Genomic DNA, 10,981 nt, shown 5'->3' on the forward strand with positions numbered 1-10,981 from the left:
AGCAAACCTAACTGCATCGTGCCATTCCGATCAAAGAACTTCGCAACTTGGCCCCACCAACAGAAATATCACACATGCACTCGACCGGACTTTTATTTCAGTGCTCACTGACGTGAGGTTCATCCAAAGAACTTGAGGTAATACTTTCATGCTGGATAATTAGGCGTGACGAAACAGTATCGTGGTGAACGTCTTACAGTTATGGAATTTTGGTCAGCTTTCTCCTTCTTAGTGACGCCCCTAGCAACAAAAGGGGAAGTCAAGGATTTCATAAAGCTTGAGTGGTCAAGATCATTGATCAAACACCAAAAATTCGAGTTTATGTTTTACAGAGCGAAGCTGTTTAGGGGACTGTGGCTGTCGTTTTCGCGTAGCGATAAAGGCTGACATGCTGCATGCTAAGTATAAATTATCAGTCAAAGGCCAACGAAGACAGCTGCATGGGGTGATGCCCTGAAGCGGCGGTATGTCCAGAGCGGAGCCGACGTCGGTGATTAACCAGTACTAACAGCCAGTAAAGCGACACATATTGCTTGTGTTAGCCTAATATGCGACTCTTCTTTTTCTTTTCTGGTCAGTAGTCCCGTATGCCTGCGACTAACAAAAGACGCCATATACAGTAGACTTCACTTACCAGACCCGCACACGATGATAGGGAGGCCGCCCTGCCAAGCTTGGACTCTCCTGGCAAGCGCCGAGTGGCATGGCGGGTCCAGGAGACTGCTCAGGCCGCAGCAGATCCTGGGGCTATGGACACCCACCACTGACTCAAGCAGGAGGAGGCATGGGGCACTGTAACGCAAAGCTATTCTAGTATATTTCTATTACATTTCTACCATTGGTCCTTCACGATTGCTCTAAACTTTGGTGGGTCACACCCAATCGGTATGTCTGCCGCGCGATGTTAGGAAAACGCGATAACTCCCTCATATGATAGGGCTTGTACACAATAGTTATGTACGGTTAGGCCAAACTGAACAGCAATATTTGTATCCAATTCTACGCCAATGTCGCCATTAGCCCCCCGCTATTGGTCACAATTTTTCGGACTGCGCCAGCTTCGCCTGTCGGTCACGCGACGTCACAAATTAGCGAAAGCTTGCAATGTCAAAGCGACCTGTACGCACTAACGTTGTTTTAGCATGCCGCACAAATCTGTATTTATTTTTCGCAATAGCCGAAACCTGTCCCGCTCCGAGAGGAATAGAAGGTGGCTGCACACCTATCGTTCTGACACTATCTACACGGAGCTGACAGGAAGAATGAATTTATTTGCGTATAATAACATGTTTGCGCGGCAGCAAAGCGTTCACGAGCCGCCGGCACGTATACATCTTTCTGCCAAGTCTACGTACCTGAGATCACGTTTTAGCACCAGTTTTAACCTTCTGTGGCACGCCACCCCAATTTTCGACCAGCCACCGCAACCAAAGCAAGGGGAAGCAGACCGATTGCAGAAGCCAGCATCGGCCTCTTCATCCGGTCAGCTACTTTTGCTAAGCTATAGCTAGCACCTACGAAACGCTCCCCACTTCTGTATCGTCCTTGCCTCCCGTCAGCCAATAAGAAAATCCTGTCAAGGTAGGCAATGCTATTTGCTTTCAAAGCAAGCAAAGGTGACCTCTTATAAATAAGAATAGTGTTTGTTTGGGCTGTTCAACGTTGTGGGTAACGGTCCGAGGCTTGCGTCGGTGGTTGCCTAAAATTGACGGCAAGAGATTGCAATAAAATCTCAATGGAATAGTTTCGCATTACAATGCCCCTGACAGCCTTTCTTACGTTTTTAAGAAATGAACTTTGCTTCTGCTCCTCCTGCGCCTAAACAAAATACGAAGGGGCAGAAAAGTGCGCTCCTTTTATGCGAAGTTTCATTTTGGCGAAGGACACAAAAATCAATGATTCACTTTATTCAGAAGGCGGTCGAGCGTTCTGATATTACCATGGTAAAATACCATACTTTACTGCCATCTACTTCTAATATTTTAGCGTCTTTTGCACAAGATTGTGTTTGTGCGTAAAAGGGTTCCCAATATTTCGGCGCAGTCCTCGCGTTCAGTATAGCGCTGCAGACTTTCAACTGTCACTCATATCGTCTGGTCCGAAACAGTAACGTGCACTGGAACAATAACATCTATGTCTTCAATAATCCAAGCATAATCTTCGCCATCGATTTTACCGATAACATTTTCAACTGCCTCCTTAGAGCAGGCATCAAGAACTTCATCTGAGATGTCTTATTCCTGGGCTGTGTGAACGAAGCGTTGCTGGCAGTATCAGAGCAAGAGCCTACATACACTGCAGTTCTCGCTCCTTACTCAGTGATCCTTACTTGCGCAGCCATGTCCTCATCAGGGAAACAGCGCTGCAGCTTCGACACCTTTCTTTTGTTTCTTGCACTAGCTTTCAGGGTAATGTACGGTGACTGGATTGTCTTCATCATTTGTACGAACACCCACTGATGTGTTCGCGGAACTTTTCCTGCTAAATACGCAGATGAGGTACGTAGTAGTCTGGGTTAAAGTTTAGTTTAACCGAAGTTCACGGAAGAATGGGTTCCGTTCAATCCAAGCCTGCTAACATTGAGCATATGGGCGGCCAACCAAAGTTGATAACAGTGTTCTATTAACCCGGCATTTCTAATTAAGCGAGTTTCATTTATCCGGAGTCCACTGTACCTCATATAAGTAGAGGATGGATGGATGGAAACAACTTTATTCTGAATCCGGCAAGTTTGACGACCCGGGCTTGCCCTAGCAATTACGCACGAAGCTATAGATAAAGACTTATAATTCTGCGTAAGCATGACCAAGACCACTTCGTTGAATTGTACGTTCAGAAATTGCCCGAAATCTCTACCTCCTCCCATCCGATCGTATAATTCGAAGTAGATACCTACTTTATTACTTAGTTTTCTAAATTGTCTAAAAGGGGAGCTGTAGATAATAGACGTCGAAATTATACGTTTTCAGCGAGGGACACAACGAGTGGTTATTTTTCTATGACAATGACGGAAGTTTCGGCATACGTGAGAAATAGCATGTGACGAGGCACAATTAGAACAACTGCTAGTAGTTGGCTAATTATTTTAATGAGCTAAATTGGATGTTAAGCACTAATAATTACTCGTTATTTCTCCACATCCACTAGGCCTCATTGAGGTAGGATAACTTTTTCTTTTAAAGCTTCCTACATGATGGCCGAGACACCCTGAATGAAACGCTCTTGAAAGACCTTGCACTGCTCTGCAGCATCGCAGCCTCGAGTCGAGGACGCCTCCACATGCACTCGCAAAAGAAGGCTTGGTTGGGCAAGCCGGTTGACTGCTTCTTCCTTGTGCTAATGCCTTTAACGCAGCGCGCGAAAACTGTGGACACTACATCTTACGACGCGGAAAGCGTACAGCCATCATGCTCCGCCGAGGATGCAATAGAGCTAAGGTAATCGCCATAGCGAAACTGATTGCCAAGGCGGTGGCAGACCAGCGAGGTTTGTATTGCTGTTTGCCTGCTTTCTCTCCGTCGGTCAACACCTACTCCGCAATAACAAACGGGGGAAAAATATACGTTATTTCCTCAAGTCGGCGAGCTGGCTTACGCGTCGCAGCTGCCCATCTCATCTCGTGAGAGTTTAGCAAGCAGAGCGTTTGCATTAGGAATAAACAAGACTTTCGAAGCAAGACGTGATGCACTTCCCAGCAGAATTTCTGATCTTCACCACCATGATTTTCTCTTGCGGTGAGTGAATGGTTTTTGTCGACCCTGTTCCATTTCCTATTTGTTATCGAAGCTAAAGCGTGCGTCTCTGCAAAAACTTAACCACTCAAAATAACGAACATTTGTGGTTGATTCGATGTCGATTTCTTTCAAGCTATTGCGGGAGAATTTGAGGCGAGGTGAATATAAACTTTCCTGAATATGAATGAAATCCGAATAGTAGGTATTGAATACGGAATCGAATATCGAATAGTAAAAGGGAGACGCATATATTTATAGCAGCAATGTTTATTTCGGTATGATTAGGTAACATGCTTGCATTGACTAGCGAAATATCGCAGGTTGTCATTGAGGCTCCCGCTGCGATACCGAAAACAAAGCTTGGATTCCTTTTTTTTTTCTGCGTTGCTTCGAAAACATTTGTCATTGTTTTACGTTTGATAATCTGCAATATTTTGTGTATCAGAAGCAGAACACTCAGGCCACCTTATCATTAGTGAACAAATATTTTATTAGTTTCGATTTTTGAAAATACCGAATAGATCATATTTTGTTCTAAACTTCAATATTCACCAACAACTAGTCAAAAGCACACAGAACGCTGTCCGACCATTTCAGATCGTCATAATCTATTAAGTGAATAATATATTGCTTGAGGAGGAGCGGGCAATGGAATAGTTCTCAACACCTCCATCTCATTCAAACAAATCAATCAAACACTAGCTTTCTTAAAAGAAATGGAGCCGAAGTAGAAAAAAAAAATAGTCACCCTTGTCATGCCGTGATCGTCACGCAGCCGCTATCATGCGTCCATTGTTCGACCTTCGGCGTAATGCCGTCGTGGTCCTGCCATCATCATGAGTCTAGCTTCGTCACCCGAATCTGGTGATGCCATCGTCGTCAGACCATCGACGTCATACAGGTTTTGTGACACAGTCATCGACACGCCATTGTCATCATAGACTTGCCGCCATATCATTGCCCTCACGCCATTACTCTGCCATCGTTGCCAATTCATCATCGTTATACAGCCATCGTCAAGCATTCGTTCTCAAACCGTCATCGGGATGCTGCCCCAGTGAGAGAGAGAGCACATGATAAATGAAAGGTAGGGAGGTTAACCAGGACTGAACCCGGTTGGCTACCCTACACTGGGGAAAGGGAAACGGGGACGGAAAGATTAAAGAAAGAAGAGAAAGTCCACCGGGGATATAGTTCAGTCACTCAGTCCGGATTACAGACGCTGACTCAATCCTGTATCTTTCAAATATCGCAGCAGCGCTTTTGTGGCCTTTTGTAGCTGCGATATGCGAGGCCATGGTCCCAAGATCTTGTTAAAGGTGAACGGTTTTCTATCTAACTGGTACTAACTGCCCGAGTAGTTTCTTCGTCATCACTGTATCTTTGACATTTGACTCTCGTCATGCAGTCGTTATCATATCGCAGTCGTCGTGCCATCATCGTCACGTTGTCGTTTCCCCATTGCCATCACTTCAGTATCGTCCTCCCATTGTGGTCACGCCGTAGTTGTCGCACCACTTCCTTCCATCTATCGACGCCATTCTCGGTTCGTCATTCCATCGAAATCGTGCTGTCGTCATGAAATCGTGATTATACCGCGGTTGTCCTTCCATCGACGTCATTGCGTCGTTGTCACACTTGATATCATGCATTCGTTGTCATGCCGTTGTCATACCCCCCCCCCCATTTCGTTTTCTTGATTTCAACTAAGATGTCATTAACTCGCGCTTGTTCCCTAACCCAATATGCTCTCTTCTTATCCCTTAAGGTTACACGCATCATGCTTCTTTCCATAGCTCGTTGCATCGTCCTCACTTTAAGTACAACCCTTTTCGTAAGCCTCCAGGTTTCTGCCCCGTAGGTGAGTACTGGCAAGACACAGCTGTTATACACTCTTCTTTTGAGGGATAATGGCAACCTGCTGTTCATGATCTGAGAATGCCTGCCAAACGCACTGCAGCCCATTCTTATTCTTCGCTCTCATGATCCGGATCCACGGTCAGTACTTGCCCTACGTAGATGTAGTCCCTTACCACTTCCAGTGCCTCGCTACCTATCATAAACTACTGTTCTCTTCTAGCCCTGTTAAACATTAGTTTTCTGCAGACTAATTTTTATACCCACCCTTCAGCTTTGCTTGTCCATGTCAGTGAGGATGCATTGTAGTTGGTGCCCTCAGTTACTAAGCAAGGCAATATGATCAGCGAATCGCAAGTTACTAAGGTATTCTCGATTACCTCTTATCCCCAATTCTTCTCAATCGAGGTCTTTGACTACTTCCTGTAAACACGCTGCGAATAGCATTAGAGAGATCGTATCTCTCTGTCTGACGCACTTCTTTATTAGGATTTTGTTGCTGTCTTTATGGAGGACTATGGTGGCTGTGGAGCTGCTATAGACATCTTTCATTATTTTTACATATCGCTCGTCTACACCCTGATTCCGTAAGGACTGCTGAGGTTTCTGCTGAATCAAAGGCTTTCTCGTAACTAATGGAAGCTATATATAAGGGTAGGTTAAATTCCGCAAATTTCTCTATCGCTTGATTTATAGTGTGAATATGGTCTATTGTTGAGTAGCCTTTAGGAAATTCTGCCTGGTCCTTTGTTTGACAGAAGTCTAAGGTGTTCCTGATTCTATTTGCGATTACCTTAGTAAATACTTTGTAGGCAACTGACAGTAAGCTGATCGGTCTTTAATTTTTCAAGTCTTTTTGGCGTCCCCTTTCTTATGGATTAGGAATATGTTAGCGTTTTCCAAGATTCTGGTACGCTCGAGGTCATGAGGCATCGCATATACAGGGTGGCCAGTTTCTCTAGAACAATCTGCCCACCTTTAAACAAATCTGCTGTTACCTGATCCTCCCCAGCTGCCTTCCCCCTTTGCATACCTCCCAAGGCTTTCTTTACTTCTTCCGGTGTTACCTGCGGGATTTCGAATTCCTTTAGACTATTCTTTCTTCCATTATCGTCGTGGGTGCCACTGGTACTGTATAAATCTCTACAGAACTCCTCAGCCAGTTTAACTATCTCATCCATATTAGTAATGATATTGCCGGCTTTGTCTCTTAACGCATACATCTGATTCTTGCCAATTCCTAGTTTCTTCTTCACTGCTTTTAGGCTTCCTCCATTCCTGAGCGCATGTTCAACTCTATACATATTATACTTCCTTATGTCAGCTGTCTTACGCTTGTTGATTAACTTTGAAAGTCCTGCCAGTTCTATTCTAGCTGTAGGGTTAGAGGCTTTCATACATTGACGTTTCTTGATCAAATCTTTCGTCTCCTATGATAGCTGTGGTAGTAGGCGAACACCATTATTTAAAAAAAGTATGTTGTATCGTCAACTAATTTTTAAATTGAAGTTCTAATATAGACGTGGGGGCACGTATTCTTCTAGTTTTGTTTACTAAACGTAGAAAAGTACCAGATTATAGCGCAAAATTTGATGTGCTCCAGGAACGCTGGCACGCCAGCATCGTGCAACGCGTAGCAACACCGAAGAACGCCACTCATGCCGAACATGCGACTGAAACTATCATGCCTGGCAAGAATTACCGCGTTAGCGCTTCTCCGCAAGCGGGCGACAGCGCGCATGCACATTCAACCGCCACGTGGCAAAGCAGTGAGGTGAAGCGCTCGTTCAGGGCCAGGAGCTGAGTAAGGACGCGCGAAGGTTGCTTCGGAGCTACCTTAGACTGAGGAAGCGTCAAGGAAGCCTTCACTGACGGCTCTTCAGTAAGGAAATTTTCAGATTGACATAAGGTGGCCTCACCGCAATGAAGGATCCCTTACTGAGGCGAGGACGATTAAATTTTTTGCCCTACTTCACAAACGGTATCACTGGCTGCGCCGTAAATGTAGAATTCTTTGTTGATGATAAACTTGTTAAAGTGCAGTGAAAAGTGTTGGAATCTAGATTTTTCTTAAGTTTTTTTGTGTGTGTGTGACAAGCGTGTTGGTCTGCAGAAGTCTTTTCCCACAGAAATGCCAGCTGTTTTCAGCTTAGCATTCCAAGAGAACTAAATTTTTGGTTTTAAAAGAAGAAAACATGACGATAACTGGGCGTGTCTTTAGTTGCTCAAAGGAACCCAACCTACGCGCTCTGTCGATCATACCAACGGTAATGTTGAATCTTAGATTGCGCGACAGCAGATATTTAACACAGTCTTTGCACTGTGCCCACGTCTCGTTGGCACTGTCACATATTCCGTAAAATAAAATATTTGCACTTCGGGACCGATCTTCCAACTCGTCAAGCCTTGAGCTGAGCGCGGTACCTTCAGTTCTAACAGTCTCATGAACAAGGCGGGTAATTTAAGCTGAAGCTGACGCATTTGCAATAGATTCTATAGATTCCAAAGTTACCAATGTTTCGGTATGATATGCGACTTTTTGCGTAAGTGCCTCTTGGTTTTCCTTCAACTCGGCGAAAGATTCCGTTACTTGCGTATGACGCTTGTCATATTTAGTCCACGAGGCACTAATACCATCAAACAGTTCTTAGTGCAATTCACTAGGGACAGGCTAAGGCAGACCAGGGTTTTGTTCTTAGCATCAGGAAGTGTAACAGCCATTCATGTTATCGCAAACAACACTTGGGCACGTGAAGAGCAAGAGACATCTGTTGCTTGAACGTTTACAAAAAAGAGACGGGCTGCACAAGCCTGCTATGCAAGCAGAAGGTGATTTTGAGCAACAACGTGGTCTCTGCTCTCCCGCGCCCACTGAAGACAGAAAGCCGATGCAACTCCATTAAATCCCGGCGACAAGGTGCTGTCGGTGGTAGTGATGACGCAGTGCTTGACCGTGAAGCGAAGGTGACGCCAGGGCAAAGCTCGTTCGAGTGGTCGTAATCGTTCGCTGTCACCTAACGTACCAGGAACAGTGATGATAACGGCAACGGCGTCAATGCAGGAGCGGCTTGTCCAACCGTAAGCGTAGGCGCGCACAGCCGTCCAAAGAATAAGGTGAAGAACTGCAGATGAATGCAGAAGGGAATGTTGAGCAGCAAGATTGTCGCTGCTCTCATGTGCCCATTTTTAAAAAAAAATAGGTAGGACAATCAGCAAAATAGGAACAAGAGATTGGTGGCGCAATGAACCTCCTGTTTCAAAGGGGACGCTCATGGGATCCATCCATTCATCCATCCGCGGCGGCGGCGGCCGTGCGGGGGAAAGCAAAACAAAAAAGGAGAACCAGAAAGCTCGCCTTGCCGCATCGCAGGCCGCGGAGGCGGTGTTTCATTAGCCTCTCTACAAGGCCTAAATGAAGCCGTCCGCGTCACTTTGTGCGAACTATAAATAAATACAAAATTTTCGGCTCCGCCCGAAAGGCGAAGCACCGATTGCGATAGCAAATTGGTAGATAGCTCTAAGAAGTAAGGATAGTAGTTTTGTCGGCCGTATAAACTTGTACACGTTTGCTTCCGAACTAATTTAACAATAATAGAATGTATAAGCATGACTCTATGTGTCTGCTTTCCTCTACGTCCCCGTCCAGTCGCACTTGCACATTCTATCGTAGACTGAAACTAACTAGCACGAACATCTGTTTTAACTTAGAATTTAATCAGCACAATGTCACGCGCCAACAGGTAAACATGAACGCATCTCGCTCGTTGAGCACGGAAACCCGCTGTATGAATACTGGAGCGAGGAATGGCAGCGGCAGCAAGCAAAACAAACTTCATACATCTCTTCCTTCAACGCGAACGAAACGTCGATAGCACAGCGCATGCGTAGCTACCGGCACTACGCGCACACTGAAAACATCGCAGAACGCTTTGAAGATGAAGTCTGCGCGGGCGGCACGCACTTTGGCCACTGCACCCACGATTCGCGTTCTCGCGATCTCGCCGGTCACTAAGCGCCCCAATGCTGTAGCCAACACTTTAAGACACTTTCGCTGTCTACAAACGCAGACCCTGGAAACTTGCGGTTTTGCTCACTGACGCAACCAGCTAAACCTACCAAACGAGAAGGGCATTGGCGGCAATATCGAGTAGCAGGGGTGCGCCAGAATCGAAGCCCGCAGATTGCCAACACTGTTCCTCTGAAAATAACGACAGTTCTGGAAGAGAAGGTTATCTATCGTATGTGATACTTACAATGTTATGTATTAGTCTTGAGGCGTAATGCTCGTGCCTTTTTTCTCAAAACCTAAAAAGACACTTTCTGCAGCTCGAGAGAACTTAGAAATGCGCATTCTGTTCCAGCGCAGCAGACAGAGTGGGCACGTGACCGGAATCTTCTTGGGGCCGCACTCTCGCTTCTATTGTTGAGCAAGCGAAACCGTCTTAGATCTCTCTGCTAGAGGGACGCTTTTAGATTGAGCAATGCGGTGCTTCGTTTTTGATGTGCTATTTTGCCTCGTTGGCTCTTGAAACTTTCGCCTACATCAGTTTCATTAGTGCATCCGATTTGCACACTCTCTTCTACCGACGAAGTGTCTCCTCCTCCGCCACGTTGACGCAGGGATGGCAGTTAGGCGCGATAACGTCGTGCATCACCAAAGTGGAAGCACTTTCCAACTTTGCTATAAAGCGGCAACAGCTTGCATTTTTCCAGCCGAAATACTCGTTCTTCCTAAGAGATGCCAGCTATACAAGTAATGAATAAAAGAACGCTGATAGCTGAAGAATTAATTACATTGATAACTCTGCACTTTCGCTTTTCTACAGAGAATGACTAATAGTATTTACTGAGTGGAAAGTGGTGCAATTCCCATGCTAATTGTCGGGGTGTGCAGGTGTCGGGGTGTCCAACAATTTTCGTGAAGCTGGCTCTATTCCGAAGTGCGGTAGAGACAAATTCACTCAAGTCAAGGCTGTGAGAAAAGAAGCAGCATTCGAACTCAAATAGCCAGTCCGAAGAACCAATCATAAGTGTCAACCTCCCAAATCACAAAACAAACAGCGATACCACAGTCAAGAGTAAGCTTTAGCTGGACTCTTTCATTGTAACGTATAATCTCTGAAGAAAATTTAAAACGCGGAGTTTCGCTTAGGAGGCGAGCGTGGAAGCTGGCACAGTAAAATCGGTTATTCGAAAGGTAAAAGAAAACGAGAAAGAAATGGACGAGCCCAGCAGTCTGCTTTAATATTGGATGTGTATGTAGAAACAAATCAAGTTAAAAAATTTTTGAAACGTTCACTTGCGAAACTGACTACTTAACAATGGTGGATAACGCAATGGCCGCAGACAAGGTAATGCATTTCCCTTTAAACTTGGCTGCTACATGTTGC

At 45.3% G+C, this 10,981-nt stretch overlaps 1 long non-coding RNA gene across 2 annotated transcripts in view; it reads right to left on the reverse strand.

Moving 5' to 3' along the window:
* Positions 1–639: 639 nt before the first annotated feature.
* LOC135912649 (uncharacterized) overlaps positions 640–10,981 on the reverse strand; it is a 138,004-nt gene continuing 127,662 nt past the window's right edge. For both annotated transcript variants that reach the window (XR_011507418.1, XR_011507417.1), the window contains one exon: positions 640–792. This is a non-coding gene — a long non-coding RNA (uncharacterized lncRNA). The remainder of the gene's footprint in view (positions 793–10,981) is intronic.

The sequence above is a fragment of the Dermacentor albipictus genome, chromosome 7 (assembly GCF_038994185.2).
Source record: "Dermacentor albipictus isolate Rhodes 1998 colony chromosome 7, USDA_Dalb.pri_finalv2, whole genome shotgun sequence".
Taxonomy (NCBI): domain Eukaryota; kingdom Metazoa; phylum Arthropoda; class Arachnida; order Ixodida; family Ixodidae; genus Dermacentor; species Dermacentor albipictus.